General features: G+C 39.4%; 1 protein-coding gene across 4 annotated transcripts in view; it reads left to right on the top strand.

Moving 5' to 3' along the window:
* The window catches only part of LRRC4C (leucine rich repeat containing 4C), a 503,565-nt gene that overhangs the window by 287,942 nt on the left and 202,375 nt on the right, over positions 1 to 13,248 (top strand). For all 4 annotated transcript variants that reach the window (XM_072422152.1, XM_072422151.1, XM_072422148.1 and 1 more), the window contains one exon: positions 8,571 to 8,693. The gene's annotated coding sequence lies outside the window, so the exon portion shown is untranslated. The remainder of the gene's footprint in view (positions 1 to 8,570; positions 8,694 to 13,248) is intronic.

Below are 13,248 nucleotides of genomic sequence, written 5' to 3'. Positions count from 1 at the left end.
TGGTGCAGAATGCCGGCTGTTACTTTCAGTTTCATTCTGCACTGCAAGCAGGAGCAGGCACGTGCTGCACAGCCAGCATCAAGGAGACACACACACACAGGAGAGGAGCACGCAGGAGAGGAACACGGTAAGAAACTTTTTTTTAACAGCCTATGTGTAGGCTGTATTTGGACCATAAGACGCAGGGACTTTTTTCCCCCACTTCTGGGGGGAAAAAAGTGCGTCTTATGGTCAGAAAAATACGGTAATTGTTTGTTTGTACCATACATTTTCTACACTTGCCCCTTCAAAAGAAAAAAAAATCAAGCCATGCCTGTGAGACATCTGGTCGAATGCCAATGTTTTCCCAGGCACAGGTCCCAAATCTGCCCTAATAGTCTTCAACGTTGGGCAAGCCCCAATCAGCCTCAAGAGGCCAGTTGCACGGTCCCATCATTTGGTTGCCCCCAGAACTTTGTGAATACAAGGGAAGATGTCAGGTTGGTAGGGACTGATAGACAACCAAGAAACCCTCTAGGTGGAAAGGGCCAGAGGTAGATAAATGGGGCTGAAATGACACCACAGATCTGGAAATCCATGGTCAGGAAAAGGTCAGTTCAGATGGCAAGAAGGAAAAGGTCAAATAGTACCAAGGTCAGTCATAAATAATCAGGAAAAAATGCACATTACCAATTTGAACAGCCCAATCATTGGCATGGTCATGTTCAGGTACAGATTTTATAGGTACTCACGGCAAATCAGAGATGAGAAGATACAAGGTAAAGCTGGGTCCAGGTAGCAGATCTCTTGGGCTATGCCAGGAGCGAAACGATGCCACTAGAAACTAATATGGAACATGTATAGTAGCATACGGGTGCATGGCTGCCTGAAGCAGTAACTAACGTCTTTCTCTATCAGATGTTGCTAGTAGATCTAAACCCAATGATAAAATCACAGTTCATCTTTAAATGTAAATCCAAATGATGGTTTTAAATAAAGAATTTATTTGATGAAACATTTTTTTAGACAGTACAGTAGTTGGTGATCCTTTCCCAAAACATACTAAAATAAACGTGCCAGTTAAAAAGAAAAAGACTTTTGGAAATTCCAGTTTTTGTAAATGACAAGTTGTAGCTGTGAATACACCTTTACTCTCTGTGCTTGGCACAGGAAATATATCATCTATGTACATAAATAGAAATTACTTAGCATATTACAGGCGCATTGCTGCAGACGCTCAGACGTATTGCCAGCTCCAATAATTCTCACGGTGGCTGCAGGGAAGTGGATTTCAGGTAAAACAAATCAAAAATTACTTTGGTTAGAAAATTGTTCTGTTTACTTTGGAGATGCTCAGCTAGTAAGATATGGGCCTGCAGCTACTGTAATATATAAACTCAGTTCCCAAACAAAAGTTATTGGCAGGTACTAGAGATAAGAAAAATTAGGTTTCCCTTTTCTTGAAATTAAGGCAAAAAATTGGAGGATTTTTGAAAATTGTGCCATTTTTCCATGTGATGGAGTCAGGGAGAAGCTAAAATGGTGGTTTTGTTTTTTATTGTGGGATGTAATAAACTTTAAATAATTTCTTTTGGTTACAATAATTATCATTTTGATTATCCTTGGCTTGAATTTCTCCCTCAATAGACCTATTTTTTTTATTTTGTCCACAGAAAAAAAGTAAGACTGAAAGAAAAAATGTTCACTGGCCTTACTATTTAGGTAAAAAAAAAAGCGTGATCCGGGCGGTGGGTTTTGCAGAAAGGGATAGGCCATGTCCCTTCGGCAATGACCATTCCTACCTTCCTAAACGCTGATCTATCCAGCAATCCTAGCTTCTCTTGCCTGTGCTGGGAATTAATAAACTCCCACACAATACATCATTCTGGCACAGCTAATCAAGATATTTAAAGATCACAAAAAGGGAGAAGATTGTACCACCTTGCAATTGAATGGATATAGGGGGGTCCAGGGGTTTAGTTGCATTTTTATTTGGGTTAGCCAGTTAACCTAACTGGATGTTTTTTCAGATGTGGGGGGAATTGCAGTGTGCAGGGAAAACCCACATGGACATAAAAAATGCAAATTCCTTGCAGATAGTGGCACTGATTTATCAAAGAAGATAGACTGTAATGGGGGAACCTGGATCGTTCATCAAACATGGAATAAATGTGGTCCAGTATTTAAAGAAATCCATTCCAGGTTTGCTGATAACTCAGCTTCCCCCATGATAGTCTTCTTCAGTCTTGGAGAGTTTTAATAAATCAGGGTCGGTGTCTAGGCCAGGATTGTAACTTGTGGATGTCTTGGCTTGACAATTTCATTACAACAAGTCCTTAAGGATTCCTAATACCTAAGAAACAATCTTACAAAATACATGTCTGGCCAGAACTATGAGCCTAATTTTGTTTGATATCATTCGGGGAAAGTTAGAACCTTTGTTGACTTGTCATAGCTTTGTCCCCACTGCAGAAATGTCCCTTTACTTTCTGTCCTGAAAGACGCAATGGATAATTACAGGAAAGCTCCTTATGGTAAAGCAAAATCCCATCCAAAGGCAAAGTTCCAGCATTTGCAAATTCTCCATTATTTTATTGGAAATCCATAAGACTCATAATGCTATTACAGGTGACTTTGACCTTGAATTGGTCTTACCTGCTCATGGAAGAGCGCTGTCTCTGATGGGAGTGAGAGTGGATGCATTACTGAGTTTGTAGGTAAATCTTACCCTTTATAGGTGTCTTTTTAGGAGATAACTCTTCTTAATAATGGGTAATTATCCTAACACTTTAAATCCCTTTTTACTAGAGGCACCAGGACAGGCAAAGAATTGACAACCAATTCTTTCACTGGAGTCAAAGACAGACATCTTTTCATAGCATACCATGCAGTTTCTTTTCACACGCCTACTTAACAGTCAAGAGTAAAAAAGTAACACCTTAATTGGCAGCACTTCTTTAAAATCACATCCAAAACTACTTTGAGCTAAAATTTACCATAATACCTCAAAATGAGTGCATTGTGAATATAACATTTATTTTCCTTTAACATCCAAAGTACCTTGGTAACTGCAGCCATTCATTAGGAAACCAATCTGCAAATCCTGTCCTAACAACAGGAGTTTTCCTCAACCCCACTTAACATCCCTTCGCTTCCATAATGGCGATCTTCTTTCTGCTTTCATAGGTCCTCTTAGAAGCTTTTTAGTTTGCAAAGAGCATCCAGGAACCCCTCTTTTCCCTGAAACTGATAACAATAGAATGTCAGCTTTTCCAAACAGAATGCGATTCCCAACTGACTATCGGTAATAACGAACATCTTCCGGAAGCTCCCGAATTTAGTATTATTATAAAAAAATGCTCAAGATTTGAAGGTCAATCTATAAAATATTTCTAGTGGTCTTTTTTGGGGTCCAGGCTGTTTTGTGCCGTCTTTCAAAATACACGGCAATCTTCCTGTAAATATCAAAGCTGCACATGAAAATTAGATTCAATTTTACAGCACAGGGAGAAATATTTTACCAAAAAAAATGGCAAGAATTTATTTTTCAATGCCTAAGACTAATCAGAGTTTTAAAAAACATTCACATTCTGCATTAGCCCATGTATTTGCCACATTCACCATTGCTCAGCCACATCCTGACTTTAAAAGTTGAAGTTTAATCTGCTATTTGTTTTTAGCTTTTATTGAGAAATTGAAGGCTGTATTTTGAAGGTGCCTTGGTATGGCATTGTGGCTGTACAAGTATTTACTAATGCATGTTTTAATTTAAAAGTTGGAAAGAATTAAAGTATAAGTAAAGCTAAACAATGAACTTTTCCTGGTAACTTTGTTTGGGTTGGCCTCTGTGAATATTATTAAATACCTGGTGTTGTTCGGTGTTGTACTGAAACATTTCTTTCTATGCATGCTCATAACATATTTGAGGGCCACTTTAATATAACTTTTGTTGAACTGAATCTTAAAGCTGAAATAAATCTGTGAGGCTAAACTTCCAGCATAGTGTGCTGCCATCTTCCTTCCTTTCTTCCTTAGCTTCTTGTACTCCTACTTTAGGTGTGCAGGATTTAGTGGAAAACCAGATCTGATGCCACGCCTCAAGGTAAGGTCCAATTCACTCTCCCAGGCAACACGTAACTCAGAGCCACAGAACTCGGGTGTACAGTGATGGAAGTGTAGAAAGAAGGAGATTTAGCATGGGGATATAGGCTCATATATGTTTGAATATAGATATGGCATTATGAGATGGGGGAATTTGCCTAAGGCAAGCATAAAATGCCTAATTTTTAAATAACAGAGGAATTTCCAAGAGGGTAGGCCATATTTCTCCTCTAGATAGAAAAAGGAAAGTGTTCCTGCAGAGGTTTTGAGTTTGTACAGTTGGGTCAATCTCACTGGTGACATTCTTACAGAAGTCTATGTCTAAAAAAGAAAAAAAACAACATTGGCTTGCCTTTAAAAGCAAGAGTCAACAAATATTAAACTTCTGTTTCGAAAGATGCATCTAACGTGACTTACAGTTCCATGCAAATTGTGTCAACAATTTGTGGTGCCACTGATTACACTGACATAATGCAAGAAAAGTGCATTTGATAGATTTAGTATTCAGATTCAGGTTCTTAAAAAAATAAATCATTATAGTAAGTTATTAGTTTGGAAAACTATTTTGCTCTAATTGTTATTCTCCCAAAGTGTTACTTCTGCAGGCATCAGCTTTGTAAAAATAGACAAAAGTTTGTCACCTGATCCAGTTAAGAACACCCGGGTTAAATGGCAGTCATTTCATTTCTATAGGCTGTTCAAGATAATCTAGCAGTACTGGTTAATGTAGACAGAAAATGGCTTTGCAAAAGTAGCAATAACTTTTTGTTTGCAGGGAATTCATGAATAATTCAAATATAGAAAATGCCTTGAAATGTACAGTCTTTCTGGAAATGTACTGCCACCTTTATGAAGCATTTCTTCTTTAAGAACCATTTTAAAATTGAACATACATGCACATTGGTGCACACACCTTAGAACATGTGGCTTAAAAGGGAGGTGATCCTCGATGCTGGTGCCATTTGTTGAGCCATTATATGTTTATATTATATGTATATTGCGAATGATGCCACCAGCTAAGTGCTGCAACATCCAAGTTGTTCCTTTTTAACTCCATCAATGCTGTCTTTCAGATTTACCTAGTCTTCTAGTGTTCATCTTCATTGGTCAGGTTGGGGAGATGTAACTCCATGCGCATTGTACATCCATTGGGGTGCATAGGCAGGACAGCTATAATAAATGGGCTGCCATAACACAACACAAAGGTATGACGGAACACAAACAAAGTTATAACAAAGTTATGACGAAACACAAAAGGTCCTTAAAACTGATGTTCCACAATTTGGTGTTATTGCAGAAAGAGGAACAGGAGATGTCCCTTATGCAATATATATTCTTATCTGCCTGATTGCTGCCCATCTGCAAAGTTTAGTTGGACACCAAGGATAGCTGGCATTCCCAGCTTCCCTTTGGACGCCGAAACTAAATGCGCCCAGCCAATCCAGTTGGCCAAAGATCGCAATGTGGTAGAACCAAAAAAGGAAGATGGCGTTGGTCGCTGAAAATGATCTCCTACAGGTGGACAGGTGAGTATTCCCAAGGTTTAATTTAAGTTCACTTTAAATTTTGTTTTTTGTCATGGACCAGATGAAAAAGTTAATTGCACAAGACAATTAACAGTATCTGGTTCAATTAGTATCACTATCGTTTTCCCAAAGTAAAATGAGCTACAGCAGCTGAAATAAAAATGGTGGCCAATATTGCAAAGATCATAATACTTTGTGTTTTAGTGCCAAATTTATTAATGTTTTCAAAATGCAAAATAATCTCTTTAAAGTACGTCATTGTTCTATTATTATGTTTTATCTTACACAATCATTTTCTTTAAAAACACATTCTATAGAATAGAACGTCTCCACCAAGATGTTTTTATTCATATCAGGTTACTTTATCTGTAATGTATGTATTAAGTATTTTTCCCCTCCGTTTTATTTGCTTTGAGAACAGTGGATCTTTTTAATGCGAGTTTGAAGACGCGGTGCCACAGCCTTTTCTGTTCTCGCCACTTGTCTCTAGAGAGGATCTGTCTGATGTTCTAGAACTCGGAGGCAGCTTGAAAGGCTTCAGAAAGGAAAGGTGTCCCCGTGAGAGTTGGCCTAGGTTCCTTACTCCACACATACATCATTTTACAGTTGACTCCAACAGGAATTAACGCTTTGCCGGAGAGAAAGTGCAAAATAATTCTGGAGGGGTACTCAGACTACATTTACCTTGTGCAATAGTTTTAGAGAAAAGCAAGGGTGGTGTTTATGCTAAAAAAAATATCAACATGATAACATTGGACTGCATTGGTGTTTTCTCTTTAAACCATCCTGAAACTTGAATATTCATACCATCTTTTGTTTGTACAGACAAACTTGGCACCACTGCTTCCTCTGAAAGAAAACCTGTAGGATGATAGTGCAGGTAACCCATCTATATTAACCCCTTTCTCTGCTAAGAGAATAGAATTCGATGGTCTTCCTGTGCAAAACTCCTGTGCTCTCTTAAGTTTATGACTGTGCAGTTCTCAGACTAGCGATCATGAGCCAGTTTGCATAGTCACTGATCTTGTGATTAATTGCAGGCTTTACAACACACTTCTTCAACTTGCAAATGGAAGTGTGTCTCACTTTATGCACAATTGGAAGTACAATACAACTTGGGGTTTATAGAGTCTACAAGGTTAGACAATTCAATCCGTAAATGGATAGAGAACTGCCTCAAAGACCTCACCCCGAGAGCAGTTATTCATGATTTATACTTTAAATGGTCTAAGGTTATTGGTGGAGCAGGGGTTCATTGTTGTCAGTGTGGTACCCCAAGGTTCAGTGTTGGGACCTGTAATGTTTAACATCTTTAAAAATGAAAAACAGTTTGGGAACCCTGCTAGCAAGTTGAACCAGCCTTTTTTTTGCCTTTCTCTGGATCAACTTTGCCTATAGGTTTTTTTTTGTTATCTGGGTGTAATGCGCCTGGGCACACAAACCACAACCAACTCCAGATATCCTTCAATCAGGCTTTATTCAATGTCATACAGCACAGCAAGGGTTAAGTCCAAACAAGCAAAGTACAAGGCAAAGACAGGGTAAGGCAAAGACAGGTCAAGAACAATCCGAGGTCAGGGCTGGCAGCAGGCAGAATGGTCAGTAACAATCCGAGGTCAGGGCAGGCAGAGTTCAAGCAGAGTCAACTTCAGACCAGGTCACTATGGAGATGACAAAAGCAGGTAAACTTAACCAACACAAGGACGCACCCTAGCACACTGTGTTCACAGAGGCTTATAGCGGGCAATGGTGTACAGGACAGGCTCTCCTTAAATGGCCAGAGTGACCAATGACCTTGCGCCACCTGGCGCCGTCTGATAGGAGACTCACTGAATCCCCTGCAGCCGATTGGCCGCAGGGAATTTAAACTAACTATGTCCCGCCCCGGGGCGAGGCAGCCGAGTGCCACGCCCTCGGGGGGGGTACAAGAGGGATGCATTGTAGCATGAGCACCTCTTCCCACAGCACCCCTAGGACGTGCACTACTTTGCACATGCAAAGGAGTGCTAAGAGCAGGAGTTTCAGTAACCACATCCGAAGGGATGCAAGGGATGCTGCCTGGCTGAACAGTAGTTTGGCCAGGACGGATCCCTCCGCCTGCAGAGAGAGACAAGCTGTGAGCAGAGCAGCAGCCTCGGCCATGCTGCCTGCTACAGCGGCATCTCCCTCTGTGGGTGGGACCCCCAGGGACACCGCGGGCTCGCAGGACGGGTAAGTTCCTTACACTGGGATAGGTTTTATAGCAGTTTGTAGACGTCGCACATCCTGGATTGTTTTTAAATTGAAACTCAAAGTGAACTATATCAGTTGTCCCTAACTTTCCAACTAAATTTAATTTACCAAACTAGGCAATGTTTAATACACAATCATTTGGGGATCCAACACAAAGCACATTTATTAGTGAGTGAACATACATGGATGTGCTTTATTATCAATGTCTGCAATCCCATTGTAACTGTCATTGGCTGGGAATTACCATGACTTGAGCCATTCTTGACAATGGGAGCACTGAGTATTCACCTTTATAAGATTTACAATAGACAACATTCCCAAAGATGGTGGTATTGGGGTTGATTCAACCCTCTAAAACCAACAAACAATGAGAAAATGACCACGGTATACCTAAAAAAAAGTAATAAATATAGTTTTTATCATCATTTCAGAACAAAAATATTAGACCCGAATCCAAACATCAGCACTAATGTCCACTTTTTATTTGGGTTCCATTCAATCATTTAAGAAACACTAGGTATTGAAGATACCAAGGTTGCCAAAAGGGACGAGTATGTGATATCAGCCCCATGCTTGTTTTATTAACAACCACCAACATAGTTCGGCCTTCCACTCCTCAGTGTTGAATCAAAGATGAAGATTGTGCATTGTTAGCTGTGCCTTCAAATTATTATGTTTTGTCCTGAAAACATAGGTGGACTTCAACATGAACTTTTTCATTTGCCTCTCTAGGTCACTTGGTGCTTTGGTAGCTGCTGTGGAATATATGGAATTTTCAGTGTCCTCAAAAGATGGAAGTGTACCACATGGGTGTTACAGTGCAACAGCTCATAACCCAATCCTAAGGCACTTAAGGTATGACAATTTCTTGTTTGTTTTTTGCTGCTTCATCGTTGAATGTGTTGAAGATCTCACAAAAAATCAATACAAAACTAAAGAGCAAACTTATTACATATTCACTCTTTTATCTAAAAGCGTTCATACATTGGATTATGTCAATTTGGGTCTACTGTTCCCTGATGTGCCCTTGTATCAATTACAATATATTGGATTTATAACTGCTGATCCTCTTGGGACCATTCATGGTAAAAGGGAATATTGGTCTCCCAACTGTTACAACCATTACAACATTCACCCCAGTGGTGACTACAGATGGCCTTGCTGATGCATTGGAGATGAGTTATTAAAGAAATAGAGACTGTTCACTAAGTAAGGTGAATTATTTCTTTGCAGTGGATAATTCACTTTGCGTAATGAATGTAGTGGGAATGCACTTCTGAAAAACAGAATTTTTAACTTTTTAAATTTTTAAACTTATTAACGGTTACCCATGGCGGGTGACACAGAATTACCTGATGCATGGAATCGAAGTGACCCCCTGGTCTTCACCAGTACACTAAGCAAAGTGTGATGGGCCAGTGACCCCTGTGGTCACCAAACGACTTTGCTTGCAAGGAGGCCACCAACAGGCTGAGGCCAGGGCCAGCGGCAGACAAGGCGAGGTCAGGAAACAGGCCAAGGTCAGGGTAGGTAGCAGACAAGGAAAAGTCAAGGTCAAAATAAGGCCATATCATGAAAATCTGAACAGAGAACAAGCTGGCGGAGAAGCAGGAAATACACTGAAGATCCAGCAACCTGAGCCTGGACCTGGAGAGGTTTAAAAAAGTCTAGCGGCCAGTGGCAGGGCAGGATTGAACAATTGTCTCACTGGCTGCAGTGACCACTTCAGAATCCCCTTCAGCTGTGCACAGCCTCAGTTTCTGTGCAGGGGATGCTGAGAAAAGTGGAAAATTCACAGCTTAAGGGAGGCAGGTGATGCTGCAGCTTGCTGAGTACATGATCTATCCAATTCTCATCCACAGCTCAACAAGCAATGGTTTTCAGAATATTTTTTTTCATGTGTGTCCACTTGTAGCCTAAAAACCTATAAAGGTCGGGACCTCTAAACATCCCATTATCCAAAAGAATATGTTTGTGTTGTACGGTTTTTATTATATATTTTGGTTATTATGAATGGAACGGTACATGTGACCAGGACTGACAGCAAACAGTGGATGCCTAGACCTTGAGGTACTCTATTTTCTTTCATATATCTAAACAAAATGGGAAAAAAAACTCAGACATCAATTTTCTTAAGAATTCATTAAGAACAGAGTGTACACAGAGTTCTAGAACATGAAAATACAGTCTGAAATCACTCTGAATCATCTATTAAAAGACTTCACCCTAAGACCTCAACAATTGTGCTTTCATCTAATTGAGTTACATTTGCCTGACACTGAACGGAATGAGTTTTCTGGACAGCGGAGAGTTTCCCTGTAGAAGTGAATAGCTAGGCATTGTTAGCAAAGGCTTTAGATATACGCTCTCATTCTTTCCTTTCATACTCGGAACATATTTCGGAGTTGTAGCGGTCGATGGTGATTTATTTTCAGGGCGGGTAGATTTGGCTGTTCAGCAGATGCTCTGGGTATAGCGCTTGGATCCAGAATACGGTGGCAGATTGAGCTGCCCAGAAAAGTCCTGAATGGATCCAGCAGACACACATGCTGCGTTTGACAGCTTTGTGGAGCCCGCGTCTGGCTGCCAATTGTCTTCTAAACAAAAGCAAAAAAAAAAATACTTCTTTCGTTAGCAAGATTTTCATGACTGTAGATTAACTAAATCCTACCCATTTCTTCAGAACTGAAGTGACTTGGGTAAGGTATGCCACGTCTACAATATTACAAGAACAAGTCATTATGTGGTCTCTATATAAACATTTCCTTCTAATATTTATCCATCTTCTACCTAACATTTATACATTTTTTATTGGACACAATAAAATGTGTAAACTTTTGCTTATGATTCATATATTTTCTTATAAAACCAATGGCAAAACTCTTTCAATTTTGATAAAAGTTGAGTAACTACTTCATAAAATTATTTATATATCGACCCCTCAGTCTTCTCATTAGGCTTATAATGGCTTTGAGCTGTATTATTATTTATAATTAGGGATGAGCGAACACCTGGAAGTTCAGGTTCGCCGGGTTCGGCCAAACTTCGGCTCAAAGTTCGGTTTCGGGTCCGGGTACTCAAAACCGTAAAGTTCGGTACGGACCCATTACAGTTCGGGTTCGCTCAACAGTATTTATAATTATTATTATATTTCTATGTGAGAACTGGCAGCCTGCCAGACATGTCCTTCAAAGATTTTATCTGAGATTTCTGTAACCTTTGAAAACCAATTTCTCTTCAAAGCTTGCAGTGGTAAAGGTTTATTTGAACTGTTTTTTATTTCAGGATGTGTACATAGCTTTACCTACATTTTCTGTGCGCAGGTTCACTCTTCATGATATAATTCACCGCACTATTTCATTCATAGGATCTACAAGTGAATAAAATATTAGATGGAATTAAACCATTACATGTATTTGCATACTGTTTGATTTTACATGTTGAATGTCTTTGTGAATATCAGTGGATTCACCAATCCAAGAAATTCACCAATCCAAGTAATTTCATCAGGAATGTGCTGAGGTGCCTGTTTCCAGACACAGCACCCACTCAAGTCTGCACTCAATACAAGAATGTAGTTGCAAATTCAAGTTGTTGTTGCTCAGATAAAGTGAAAATATTCCAAACACAATGAGCCTGATTTATTAAAGCTCTCCAACACTGGGCAGGATACATTTTCATCAGTGAAGCTGGGTGATCCAGCAAATCTGGAATGGATCTGGTTCGGAACTGAAAACATTTGCTAACAAATAGCATAAGACTTTTAAGAAATCCATTTCAGGTTTGCTGGATCACCCAGCTTCACCAATGATAGTATATCCTCTCTAGCCTTCGAGAGCTTTAATAAATCAGGCCCAATGGCAAGCAGTTAATTTGTACGTTTTTCTGGCAACATTTGTCAATCCTTCTAAACCGGACTGCTGGTTTTCATTCAGCCACTTTAGCAACACTTTCCAACAGGCTCTCCCCTTCCATTTTCATGTCAGTGGCCTGCCAGTTAAAAGCATTTAATTGCCTCCGTAGCTGTGTCTACGGGAGCTTACCTGTATGCGCGCTCTGCATCTGACACTTACTCCCCTGTAAGGTAATACATTCAAATCTATTCATATATTCATAGGATTTTTTTAGAAAAAGTCAGGAATAAAAAAAAAACGCTGAAAACAAAAGCTTCTATGACCGCCTGGAATACTACACCAAGCTAATGATGTACAGTACCACAGGTTGTGTCTCGTTGCATCAAGCAAAAGCTCTAAAAAGGTCTTTACTCAATCAGTTTAAGGGAGGCGAGGGATGAGCATTCACAATCTGTACTTATGGGATGCCGATAGACACTTCATGGGTGATAGACAATATTATAATGTGTGAAATATGGAGATGGACAGCACCTACTCCAGACAAACAAAAAAGCTTCATTGTGCCAAAGGAACTATTATCTAAATGAAATACATATTTATAATGTAGACTTATGCATTGCAGAGAAGTTACTCTGCCCTACCTGAATGCATTTTTTTTACCCTGCCCTCAAACTCAACTTTTGTGTCTTTTTTGTTTCCCATAAAATAAATATACTCATCCAATAAGTCCAACTGGATGAAAACAAATGTCAGAATTTCTATGAAAAATGCATTATACATGGTGCAGCAGAAATGCAAAATTTCTGGCATAATGCAAGGCAGTTAATGGGCAAAACAGCAATCATATTTGGTGTCTGTGGGGGTGGTGTGGGGGGTAATGAGCAATGTACTGTTGAAGAACGATTCCTAACAAGCAGATAAACTGTCATGGGGTACGTACATCAATGCAATTTTTTAAATACTGAACAGTAGAGGAAGAATTTTTATGTGACTTTTAGGAAAGCTTTTAAATTCCCCAAAAAATTATAAAAATATATATAAAAAAGTAAATTGTATACATTAATATTTATTAGAAATAAATGGGGAAGTATCTGATAAATGCATAATTTTTCTTATAAATGTAAACCAGCCCCCTTTAAATGCATGTTGCCAGGGTGGCCAAATTATAGGGGGCAGTAAGTGCCCCTTTCTGCCCCTTTCTGTAACCGACCATGCCCTTTCCTCCCCTCATCGTTGGGGAATCACAGGTTTGATGGCCATGGCTTTTTTCCCACACTCACACTAAAAGTATCAGGGAGTATGTTTGGGATAATATAGTGAACCCAGGAAACTACATTTACTAGCAAACATTCAACTTTTCCAGGGGAATTATTTTAGGAAAGCAATGAGCATTTTGGGAAAAATTAGCATTTATGTCAAAATTTTGTGAAAATACAGTTCAAACTTCCAAGATAGTGGCAAAATCCCCAATCATGGTATAGACACCAAAATTCCTGAGGGAGTTGGGCTATAGGAAAATGTCCTATTTAGAACTATAATAAATGTAGTTTTTTTGT

Source organism: Pyxicephalus adspersus, chromosome 9 (assembly GCF_032062135.1).
Source record: "Pyxicephalus adspersus chromosome 9, UCB_Pads_2.0, whole genome shotgun sequence".
Classification (NCBI taxonomy): Eukaryota; Metazoa; Chordata; class Amphibia; order Anura; family Pyxicephalidae; genus Pyxicephalus; species Pyxicephalus adspersus.
The sequence above is the reverse complement of the archived record's forward strand: the minus strand, read 5'-3'. Positions and strand labels throughout refer to the sequence as shown.